Source organism: Cervus canadensis, chromosome 3 (assembly GCF_019320065.1).
Source record: "Cervus canadensis isolate Bull #8, Minnesota chromosome 3, ASM1932006v1, whole genome shotgun sequence".
NCBI classification, from domain to species: domain Eukaryota; kingdom Metazoa; phylum Chordata; class Mammalia; order Artiodactyla; family Cervidae; genus Cervus; species Cervus canadensis.
The window spans coordinates 18230346-18242862 of record NC_057388.1 but is presented as its reverse complement, the minus strand read 5'-3'; the positions used below and the strand labels follow the sequence as shown (position 1 = coordinate 18242862).

The 12517-nt window shown below is 37.5% G+C and overlaps 1 protein-coding gene across 1 annotated transcript in view; it reads left to right on the top strand.

The window, feature by feature from the left end:
* The window catches only part of THSD7A (thrombospondin type 1 domain containing 7A), a 452526-nt gene that overhangs the window by 221941 nt on the left and 218068 nt on the right, over positions 1 to 12517 (top strand). The window lies entirely within an intron of this gene.

Genomic DNA, 12517 nt, shown 5'->3' with positions numbered 1-12517 from the left:
TTTGAATTATCAAAAATGAAATGAAAAGTGACCTACAGTTTATCCATTTTAACCTTGCCCTGAAATAAAAAATGTTAAATATACTGGATGATCAGGTTTAAAAGTAACTGTCAGAAATATCTGTGCTCTTTCATCATTTAATGAAGTATCTTTAAAGACAAAAATTAAACTTTGCCTTCTCCACTTTTTCATTTTTTTCAATCTGATTCTTCTCTTTGTGATACAAGGTGATTAAGCAATACCTGTTTTTGTCTCTAAGCCAGACTTTTGTTCTGTTCGGTCTTAGCCATCAGGGCTATCCTGAATATACCACAGAAACAAAAAGGAAACTTTCATAGTTTCTACATTCACATCTTCTACCATGCTGCTCTACAGAGGCATAGCCTTTGCTTTTGATCCCCAGAGGTGTATGTTCTCACGAAAACCATAATAAACCGAAACGGGTGGTTCCCTTAAGCTCTCTCATGTCACCTTTTTGCATGACCAGAACAAAGGAGAGAATGGTCAATGATGGCAGCTGAACAGTTTAGTAAATGTCAGTGATTTGGTGACTGTATTTAGTCTCACTAGCAATTGCAAAATGAAATTAATAAGCACCACAGTGCTCACAGACCTATCAATGTCCACTGTAAGACCATGTATGAATTATTCAGGCCTAAAATGAGCCCCAGATTTTATTTTCCTGTGCTCCAAAATCACTGTGGATGGTGACTGCAGCCGTGAAATTAAAAATTGATTGTTCCTTGGAAGGAAAGCTATGACAAACCTGGACAGTTTATTAAAAAGCAGAGACATCTCTGTGCTGACAAAGGTATGTAGAGTCAAAACCATGGTTTTGCCAGTAGTCATGTATGGATGTGAGTTAGACCATAAAGGAGGCTGAGTGCCAAAGAAGTGATGCTTTCAAATTGTGATGCTGAAGAATACTCTTGAGAGTCCCTGGGACTGCAAGATCAAACCAGTCAATCCTAAAGGAAATCAACCCTGACTGTTAATTGGAAGGACTGTTGATGAAGCTGAAGTTCCAATACTTTGGCCACCTGATATGAAGAGCCAACTCATTGGGAAAGACCCTGATGCTGGGAAGGACTGAAGGCGAAAGGAGAAGGAGGGCAACAGAGGATGAGATCGTTCCACAGCATCATGCACTCCATGGACATGGATTTGAGCAAACGCCAGGAGATGGTGGAGGACAGAGAAGCCCAGCATGCTGCAGTCCACAGGGTCACAAAATGTCAGAGATGACTTAACGACTGAACAACAACAAAATGAGCCCCAGTGTGTGAGCAATCAGCTACTCCGGTGGCCTTGGCTGTGAACTCTGATATGCTTATGATTTTTATAAGTATACAAGTCATCTAGAACTTTAAACTATGATCCTTAATTCTGGATCAGTCTGCTGGAAATTCCTGCATGTTGGATATGTACCAAATATGTCCATATCAAATTAAGATACTAATGTTGAAATCAATTATCAACTGCCAGAAACTTGCTTTTCCACTCCGTGTTCTCCATTTCAAAGTATTGTAGTGGTGCTCACCAGATCGCCAAAGCTAGAAACCTCCAAGTTATTTAGTGACTCCTTCCTTTCTTTTAACACCTTCAGCTGTCCATCAGGTTATATGGTCTCTAACTTCCCTTTTGATAGTTTCTGACTCCTTTTAATTTCTCCTGCCATTGCTTTTGTTCACACTTTCATATGCCTCATAAGCAGAAATATCTAGTTAGAATTCCATTTCTGCTACTTTATCTAGACTTTCGTGAGACATTTGGATTCCATTTTTGTGGCGCTAGTGGTAAAGAACCCGCCTGCCAATGCAGGAAATGTAAGAGACATGAGTTCAGTACATGGGTCAGGAAGATCCTCTGTAGTAGGAAATAGCAACCCACTGCAGTATACTTGCCTAAAAAATTCCATGGATAGACGAGCCTGGCAGGCTACAGTCCATAGCATCACAAAGAGTCAGACATGACTGAAGCAACATAGAGATAGAGCTTCATCTTACAGAATAGTTTCAAGGACTTCATGAGATAGAGATATTTTAGGCAGAACAATATGGTATAAGGCTCACAGTAGGCATTCAATGAAGATTAATTTCATGTGCACAATCATTCCTCCCTCAGTTTGACCAGTGTCTAGCACACAGAAGGCACTCAGTCTATGTTTACTATAAATATTAATGGTGTAATCATCATCATAGTCTCTCTGTTTCTAATCTTTTACCCTGTTATTCCATCCTCCACCCTGCCACTGGAATTTACATGAAATGCAAATATCATGTCCTTTATGCTCCGAAACTTTGAATGGTTCTCTCATCCACAGAAGGTGCTTTTCTGGATCTACATAACTGTCCTTGATCTGACCCAGGCTTCAATTCCACTCTTGTTTTCACTGCTCAACAAAAACTCCTTACAATGAGGCCAAGGAAGAAAACTGTATTTCCCCGACACACCAACAAACAAAAGGCTATTTTTCATGTTTCCATCGATTACCTTCACTCAGTCTGAAAAGTAATATATTGTTTAAAATTCACTATAATAATGTACTACTTCATATATCCTTCTGTGCCTCCGCAAGCAGAATTGTATGATTCCAGTTTAATTACTATAATCTCATCTTTGTGTTTCTGACGCCCAATATGTAGAGTTACTTGATTTCACATTTACTGAAATAATGGTGTTAGACAATTAAAGGAAAAATAAAGTATAAATAAATAGGTATGTTACATGTCTCATATATTAAAAACTATATAATCATATCACTTAATATTGTTCTCATGTTTATGCTGCTGATTTCTATGTAGAACCTGCATTAAAAGTTGTTAACATGGATCAGGAAAATGTATGTGGTTTGACTTTTCCCTAATTACTAGGTCCTCCTTAAAACAAGTAGCACATTTTCAAAGTGCTAGGATGGTGCAAATCCTGGAATTGTGAAATAGTGAAACTAGTGGATTCACGATGTATCAGTAACCCTGGCATTGGTCTCAGCTACAGCAGTTTGCTCTAACAGAGATTTATAATCAGTTTAAACTGTTTGAAGAAGGGCAGAGTGACTAAGAAAATAGACTCTGATTTTAGAAAATGCAAGTTCAAATTTCAGTTCCCTCCTTACACATTCCCATATGATCTTGAACACATTGCCTAACCTTTCAGAAACTCTTTCTCTATAAAATAAAAATAATAATGGTACCCACACAAAAGGATTATTGGTTGTTCAACCGCTTAGTTCTGTCTGACTCTTTGTGACCCCATGGGCTGCAGAACGCCAGGCTTCCCTGTCCTTCACCATCTCCTGGAGCTTGCTCAGCCTCATATCCATTGAGTCAGTGATGCCATCCAACCATCTCATCCTCTGTCGTCCCCTTCTCCTCCCACCTTCAATCGTTCCCAGCATCAGGGTCTTTTCCAATGAGTCGGCTCTTCTCATCAGGTGGCCAAAGTATTGGAGGTTCAGCCTCAAAATAAGTCCCTCCAATCAATATTCAGGACTAATTTCCTTTAGGATTTCCAAGGGACTCTCAAGAGCCTTGTCCAAAATCACAGTTCAAAAGCATCAATTCTTCAGCACTCAGCCTTCTTTATGGTCCAACTCGCACGTCCATACATGACTACTGGAAGAATCATAGCTTTATCTGTACAGACCTTTGTCAGCAAAGTAATGTCTCTGTTTTTTAATGTGCTGTCTAGGTTGGTCATAGCTTTTCTTCCAAGGAAGAAGTATCTTTGAATTTCATGGCTGCACTCACCATCTGCAGTGATTTTGGAGCCCCCAGAATAAAGTCTGTTACTGTTTCTATTGTTTCCCCATCTATTTTCCATGAAGTGATGGGACCAGATGCCATGATCTTAGCTTACTGAATGTTGAGTTTTAAGCCAGCTTTTTCACTCTCCTTTTCACTCACCTTCATGAAGAGGCTCTTTAGTTCATCTTTTGTTTCTGCCATAAGGGTGGTGTCATCTGCGTATCTGAGGTTATTTATATTTCTCCCAGCAATCTTGATTCCAGCTTGTGAGTGATCCAGTCCAGCATTTTTCATGCATGAGGTAATATGAATTAAGTTTTAATGTTACACTGTCAGACTTTCAGACACACAAGACTCACAAGACTGCCATCTGGTATTAGTCTGCGTAGAAAGATATAGAGCTTGTTATCATTGTAGCCATAGTCATTCCTCATCCAGAAATTCTTCTAGAAATTCATGCAACACATTTCAGGTGGAAGAAGGTAATTCTACATCCAGCAGGTCAAAGAGCAGCCTTGCCTTAAAAATATCAGCCCTACAGGCACTGGTATCTCTGGAAGTGATCTACTTGTAATAGCCTGTAATGTCTTCAGTAAAACAAATCCTAGTCCAAGAGTTTAGGGAAGCACAAAACTGTGGCTTCCTACCAGGTAGTTTTAGTTTCTCCACAGCAAATTGAATTTATCAACTTGATCATTGTATCATAAATAATATCTAGTAACATAGCTGATATTTCAGCTTTCATCAGGTTACCAGGTAACTGTAAGAGGAGGTATTTAACTGATGGTCAAATTCTCCACAAAAGATTAAAAGGGATTATTAATTCTCTGCCTATACATAGAATATAAACTTTGTAAGTATTACATGTGTGTATGTGTGTGTTCAGTTGCTCATTCATGTCCAATTCTTTGCAACCCTATGGACTGTCACCAGCCAGGATCTTCTGTCCATGGAATTTTCCAGGCAAGAATACTGGAGCAGATTGCCATTTCCTCCTCCAGGGGGTCCTGCCAACCCAGGGATCAAACGCACATCTCTTGCATCTCCTGCATTGGCTGGCAAATTCTTTACCATGAGCACCACCTGGGAAGTCCCATATATGCATATATGTATATGATAACAATCTGATGAAGTGTTACAAATGAATCTAAGAGGAAACTAAACATGGAGGGTTTTGTATGAAATGAGTTGTAAAGATCGTCATTTGGTCATTATTTTGCCTGATTTTCATGGAATAACTTGTGTTGTTCATCACAGAGAAAGTTTTGCTCTTAGGTTAGTGTTGTTACCTAATGCATCATTAGTAGTCAATACATGACACATTAGTAAAAATGGGATTCTGGCCCTCTCTGTTGTTATAAGGAGCAACAGAGCTGACTCATAGGACCATTTTCCTGCCACTCTCAGATGATTCTTCTGCCCAGACTTCCCAGCTCAGACAAATTGACTTTGACGTTTTGAGCTCTAATTGTTTCCTAGGAATGCAATTTTCGTACACATGCCAGTAGAATTAAGAAGATTGAATGTGAGTTGTTACATTAAAATGGACCTGCCTCTCTGTATGGTTGATTATCACAGTTAAATATAGCATCTGAATGATGAGACAGAATTATCAGTGAACTCTCCCATTGGAACAGATGCTCTATTGTGGCAATAGGCCTCCTCTGTCTTATAAACATGAGATACTAGTTATTGGTAATGTGCAAGAGTTCAACTAAGAATCAGCGCAAGGCAATCTAATTCCAGGAAAATCCTTCAAAGCGCATAAATCCGAGGTTGATGACATTCTCTAACATCAACTTCATCTTTGTATGTAGACATTAGGATTAAGAATTCAACATCCTTTCTGGAAGGAGAGTGGGGGAAAGGTACTCTCAAGAGTCTTCTCTGACACCACAGTTTGAAAGTGTCAGTTCTTTGGTGCTCAGCCTTCTTTATGGTCCAACTCTCACATTGATTCCAACTGCAGGATGGAGAGCCTTCATCAGTCCTTGGGAAACTTAGGACTTCATTTATAGTAGGCACATCTCTCAAGGCAGGTCTCTCACCAAAATTCTTCGGATTAGTGTCTGGCCGCAGTTTGCTAAAATGGTAAAAGCACATTATCAACAGCTCATGCCTTGCCTTGGTGTGGACCCAGAGTGCAAGCACAGACAAAGAGCAAACACTGACTTCACACTTCGATAGGTCACAGTTTGGTAATGAAATCAAAGCACATGATCAAAAGCTCATACATTACCTTGACATGGAGCCAAGGTGCAAGCACAGAGGAAGAGCAGGCACTGCCTTCACACTTCTGATAGGTAGCAGTTTGCTAAAATAATAAAAGGGTGTGATCAATAGCTCATACATTGCCTTGGGATGGACCCAGAGTGCAAGCACAAAGAGCAGACATTGACTTCACACTTTTGATAGAGATCAAACCCTGAGCCTTTGGAGTAGGAACACTGACTCCAAGACCTTAGACTACCAGAGAACTAACCCTCGGGGTTATCAAACAGTGAGAACTCACACAAAGGAAACCACTGTAATACAAGACCCAGCATCACCCAACCACCAGTAGCACTCTGCAGGATGCCTCATCTAAAGGACAAACAAAGCAAAAATACAAACCCAATCATCAGCAGACAGGATTACCACTTCACTCAGTGTTGCCCATCAGAGGAAAAAAAAAACAAAAAAACTCAACATAAATCTCACCCTATAAGAAACTTACACAAACCACTGGACCAACCTTAGTGGGCAGAAACCAAAAGGAAGAAAGAATTCAACCTTGAAGTCTGGGAAAAGCAGACCTCAAACACAATAAGTTTAAAAAAAATAATGAAAAAGCAGAGAAATACTACATAAATGAAGGAACAAATTAGAAAAACAGAAGTCCAAATAAATGAAGAGGAATTAGGCAAACTACTTGAAAAAGAACTCAGAATAATGATAGTAAAGATGATCAAAAACCTTGACGACAGAATGGGGAAAATGCAAGAATCAGTTAACAAATACCTGGAAGAATTAGAGTATAAACACGGAGACAACACAATTACTGAAATTAAAAATACTCTAGAAGGAATCAGTTGCAGAATATCTGAAGCAGAAGAATGAATCAGTGACCTGGAAGATAATATGGTGGAAATAACTTCTGAAGAGCAAAATAAAGTAAAAAGAATGAAAAGAAATGAGGATAGTCTAGAGACCCTGTGGGACAATATCAAATGCACCAACATTCGAATAATAGGAGCCCCAGAATAAGAAGAGAAAAAGAAAGGATATGAGAAAAATTTTGAAGAGATTATAGTTGAAAATTTCCCCAACATGGAAAAGGAAATAGTCAATCAATTCCAAGAGGCACAAAGAGTCCCGTATAGGATAAACCCAAGGAGAAACACACCAAGACACATACTAATCAAACTAACAAAGACTAAGCACAAAGAAAGAAGATTAAAAGCAGCAAGGGAGAAGCAACAGGTAATATACAAGGGAAACCTCATATGCTTCACAGCTGATCTTTCAGCAGAAACTCTTCAGGCCGGAAGGAAATGGCAGGATATATTTAAACTACGGAAAGGGAAAAATCTACAACCAAGATTACTGTACCCGGCAAGATCTCATCCAAAATTGATGGAGAAATCAAAAGCTTTTCAGACAAGCGGAAGTTAAGACAGCTCAGTACCATCAAACCAGCTTTACAACCAATGTTAAATGGACTTACATAGTCAAGAAATACAAGAGAAGAAAAAAGATCTACAAAATCAACCCCAAACAATTAAGAAAATGGCAATGGGAACATATATATCAATAATTACTTTAAATGTAAATGGATTAAATGCTTCAACCAGAAGACACAGACTGGCTGAATGGATACAAAAACACAACCCATATAATATGCTATCTGCAAGAAACCCACTTTAGACCTCAAGACACATATAGACTGCCAGTGAGAGGATGGAAAAATATATTCCATGCAAATGGGAAGCAAAAGAAAGCTGAAGTAGCAATCCTTATATCAGACAAAATAGATCTTAAAACAAAGAAGATTACAAGAGATGAGGAAGGACACTACATAATTATCAAGGGATCAATCCAAGAGGAAGGCATAACAATTGTAAATAATATGCACCCAACATAGGAGCACTTCAGTACATAAGACAAACACTAACAGACATAAAAGGAGAAATTGGCAGGAACACAATAATAGTAGGAGACTTTAACACCCGACTCACACCAATGGACGGATCATCAAAACAGAAAACTAATAAGGAAACACAAGTCTTAAATGATACATTAGAGGAGATGGATGTTATTGATATCTTCAGGATATCACATCCAAATGCAGAAAAATACATCTTCTTCTCAGGTGCACATGGAACATTCTCCAGGATAGACCACATCTTGGGTCACAAATCAAACCTCAGTAAATTTAAGAAAATAGAAATCATATCATGAATCTTCTCTGACCACAATGCTATGAGACTAGATATCAATTACAAGAAAAAAAAAACTCTAAGAAACACAAACACATGGAGATTAAACAACACATTTCTAAATAACCAACAGGTTACAAAAGAAATAAAAAGAGAAATCAAAAAACTTCTAGAAATGAATGATAATGAAAACATGACAACTCAAAGCCTATGGGATGCAGCAAAAGCAGTTCTATGAGGGAAGTTTATAGCAATACAATCCTACCTCAAGAAACAAGAAAAACATCAAATAGGCAACCTAACTTTACACCTAAAACAACTGGAAAAATAAAAACAAAAAAACCCAAAAATTAGTAGAAGGAAAGAAATCGTAAAGATCCGAGTAGAAATAAATGAAAAAGAAATGAAAGAAACAATACTAAAGATTAATAAAACTAAAAGCTGGTTCTTTGAGATGATAAACAAAATTGACTAATCTTTAGTCAGACTCATCAGGAAAAAAAGGAGAAAAGAATCAAATCAACAAAATTAGAAATGAAAAAGGAGAGGTTACAACAGACAATGCAGAAATACAAAGGATAGTGAGAGACTATTATGAACAACAATATGGCAATAAAATGGATAACCTGGAAGAAATGGACAGATTCTTAGAAAAGTTCAATCTTCCAAGAATGAACAAGGAAGAAATAGAAATTATGAACAACCCAATTACAGCACTGAAATTGAAGCTGTGATCAAAAATCTCCCAAAAAACAAAAGCCCAGGATCAGATCGCTTCACAGGAGAATTCTGTCAAACATTTAGAGATGAGCTAATGCCTATCCTTCTAAAACTCATTCAGAAAATTGCAGAGGAAGGAACACTTCCAAACTCATTCTACAAGGCCACCATCACCCTGATACCAAAACCAGACAAAGAAAACACAAAAAAAGAAAACTACAGGCCAATATCACTGATGAACATAGATGCAAAAATCCTCAACAAAATTTTAGCAAACAGAATTCAGCAACACATCAAAAAGCTCATACACCATGATCAAGTTGGGTTTATTCCAGGAATGGAAGGATTCTTCAATATATGCAAATCAATGTGATACACCATATCAACAAATTAAAAGATAAAATCCATATGATAGTATCAATAGATGCAGGAAAAGCCTTTGACAAAATTTAGCACCCATTTATGATTAAAACTCTTCAAAAAATGGGCATAGAAGGAACCTACCTCAACACAGTAAAGGCCATATATGATAAGCCTACAGCAAACATTATTCTCAATGGTGAAAAACTGAAAGCTTCCCCCCTAAGATCAGGAACAAGACAAGGGTGTCCACTTTCACCACTGTTATTCAACATAGTTCTGGAAGTCCTAGCTACAGCAATCAGAGAAGAAAAAGAAATAAAAATAATCCAGATCAGGAAAGAAGAAGTAATGCTCTCACTGTTTGCAGATGACATACCATACATAGAAAACCCTAAAGATAGTATCAGAAAATTACTAGAGCTAATCAGTGAATTTAGCAAAGATGCAGGATATAAAATCAATAGACAGAAATCACTTGCATTTCTATACACTAACACTGAAAAATCAGAAAGAGAAATTAAAGAATCAAATCCCATTCACCATTGCAACAAAAAGAATTAAATATCTAGGAATAAATTTACCTATTGAGACAAAAGAACTGTACACAGAAAATTATGAGACACTGATGAAAGAAATCAAAGGCGACATAAACATATGGAGAGATATTCCATGTTCCTGGGTAGGAAGAATCAATATTGCGAAAATGACTATACTACTAAATGCAATCTACAGATTCAATGCGATCCCTATCAAATTACCAATGGCATTTTCCACAGAACTAAAACAAAAAATTTCACAATTCATATGGAAACACAAAACACCCCAAATATCCAAAGCAGTCTTGAGAAAGAAGAATGGAGCTGAAGGAATCAACCTTCCTGACTTCAGATTATACTACAAAGCTACAGTCATCAAGACAGTATGGTCCTGGCACAAAAACAGGAACATAGACCAATGGAACAAGATAGAAAACCCAGAAATAAACCCTTGCACCTCCTTTTACAAAGGAGACAAGAATATACAACGGGGCAAAGACAGCCTCTTCAATAAATGGTGCTGGGAAAACTGGGCAGCTACATGTAAAAGAATGAAATTAGAACACTTCCTAACACCATACACAAAGATAAACTTAAAATGGATTAAAGACCTACATGTAAGACCAGAAAATATAAAACTATTAGAGGAAAACATAGAACACTTGATGACATAAATCAAAGCAAGATCCTCTATGACCCATCTCCTAGAGTAATAGAAATTTAAAAAAAAGTAAACAAGTGGGACCTGATTAAACTTAAAAGCTTTTGCACAGCAAAGGAAACTATAAGCAAGGTAACAAGATCACCCTCAGAATGGGAGAAAATAATAGCAAATGAAACAACTGACAAAGATTAATTTCCAAAACATACAAGTAGCTCATACAACTCAGGAAAATAAACAACCAGGAAAATAAACAACCCGCTCAAAACGTGAGAAAAAGACCTAAACAGACATTTCTCCAAAGAAGACATACAGATGGTTAACAAACACATGAAAATAGGCTCAACATCGCTCATTATTAGAGAAATACAAATCAAAACTACAATGAGATATCACTTCACACTGGTCAAAATGGCCATCATCAAAGAGTCTACAAACAATAAATGCTAGAGAGGGTATGGAGAAAAGGGAACACTCTTGCACTGTTGGTGGAATGTAAATTTATATAGCCACTATGGAAGACAGTATGGAGATTCCTTGAAAAAACTAGGAATAAAACCACCATGTAACCCAGCAGTCCCATGCCTAGGCATATACCCTGGGGAAACCAGGGTTGAAAAAGACACATGTATCCCATTGTTCATTGTAGCGCTATTTTCAGTAACTAGAACATGGAAGCAACCTAGATGTCCATCAATAGATGAATGGATAAAGAAGTTGTGGTACATATACACATGGAATATTACTCAGCCATAAAGAGGAACACATTTGAGTCAGTGCTGATGAGGTGGATGAACCTAGAACCTATTATACACAGTGAAGTGAGTCAGAAAGAGAAAGAGAAACATCGTATTCTAATGCATATATACGGAATCTTGGAGAAGGAAATGGCAACCCACTCCAGTATTCTTGCCTGGAGAATCCCAGGGACAGAGGAGCCTGGCGGGCTGCTGTCTATGGGGTCACACAGGGTCAGACACGACCAAAGCAACTTAGCAGCAGCAGCATACAGAATCTAGAAAAATGGTTCTGAAGAATTTATTTACAGGGCAGCAGTGGAGAAACAGACATAGAGAATAGCCTTATGGACATGGGGAGAGGGGAGGGGAGGGAGAGATGTATGGAAAGAGTAACATGGAAACTTACCTTACCATATGTAAAATAGCCAGCAAGAATTTGCTGTATGGCTCAAGAAACTCAAATAGGGGTTCTGTATCAACCTAGAGGGGTGGGATGGGGAGGGCAATGGGAGGGAAGTCCAAAGGGGAGGAGATGTATGTATACATGTGACTGATTCATGTTGAGGTTTGACAGAAAACAACAAAATTCTATAAAGCAATTATCCTTCAGGAAAAAATAAATTGAAAAACAAAAGAATTCAACCTCCTTCTATTTCAAGGAGGAATAGTTAGATAAGAATTTGAACGTAAATACCTTACTGGTGACTAAATATTCTAGATCTATTTAGAGGATATCTCTACACAGTATAGCTTAATAAATTTTTATTTTTAATGTTTGTTGTTCAGTTGCTCACTCGAATCTGAACTCTGTGACCCAATGAACTGCAGAACACAAGGCTTCCCCGTCCTTCACTGTCTCCCAGAGTTTGCTCAAACTCATGTCCATTGAGTCGATAATGCCATCCAACCATCTCATCTGCTGTCACCCTTCTAATGCCTAGGATGCATTTAATTAATATACTCATATGTAGACCTTGCATTAAAGTATGACTGGAAAAAGTTGATGTATTTGAATAAGCCTCCATTATATTTTTAGTTGACAGCTAAAATTTCAAATGATATTAAAAATAATGGTAAGCATAAATTAAGTTGCTTTTTTCTATTCAAAATAATATTGTAGCAGTTAGCCAGGCATGTTTATTTAAATCACTAAACAGAGTGAAAATTATCTTATGTTAACAGTTCATTTTCTAAGTTAAAACAAATCTGGAGTGAGTAAAATGAACAATATGGTAAACTTAGTTTCAGCTAATTTTGCTTCTATTTTTATTTTCTATTTCCTGCGAATGGTTTAACAACTATTACAAACTAAGAGGAAATGCAAGTGTTAGCT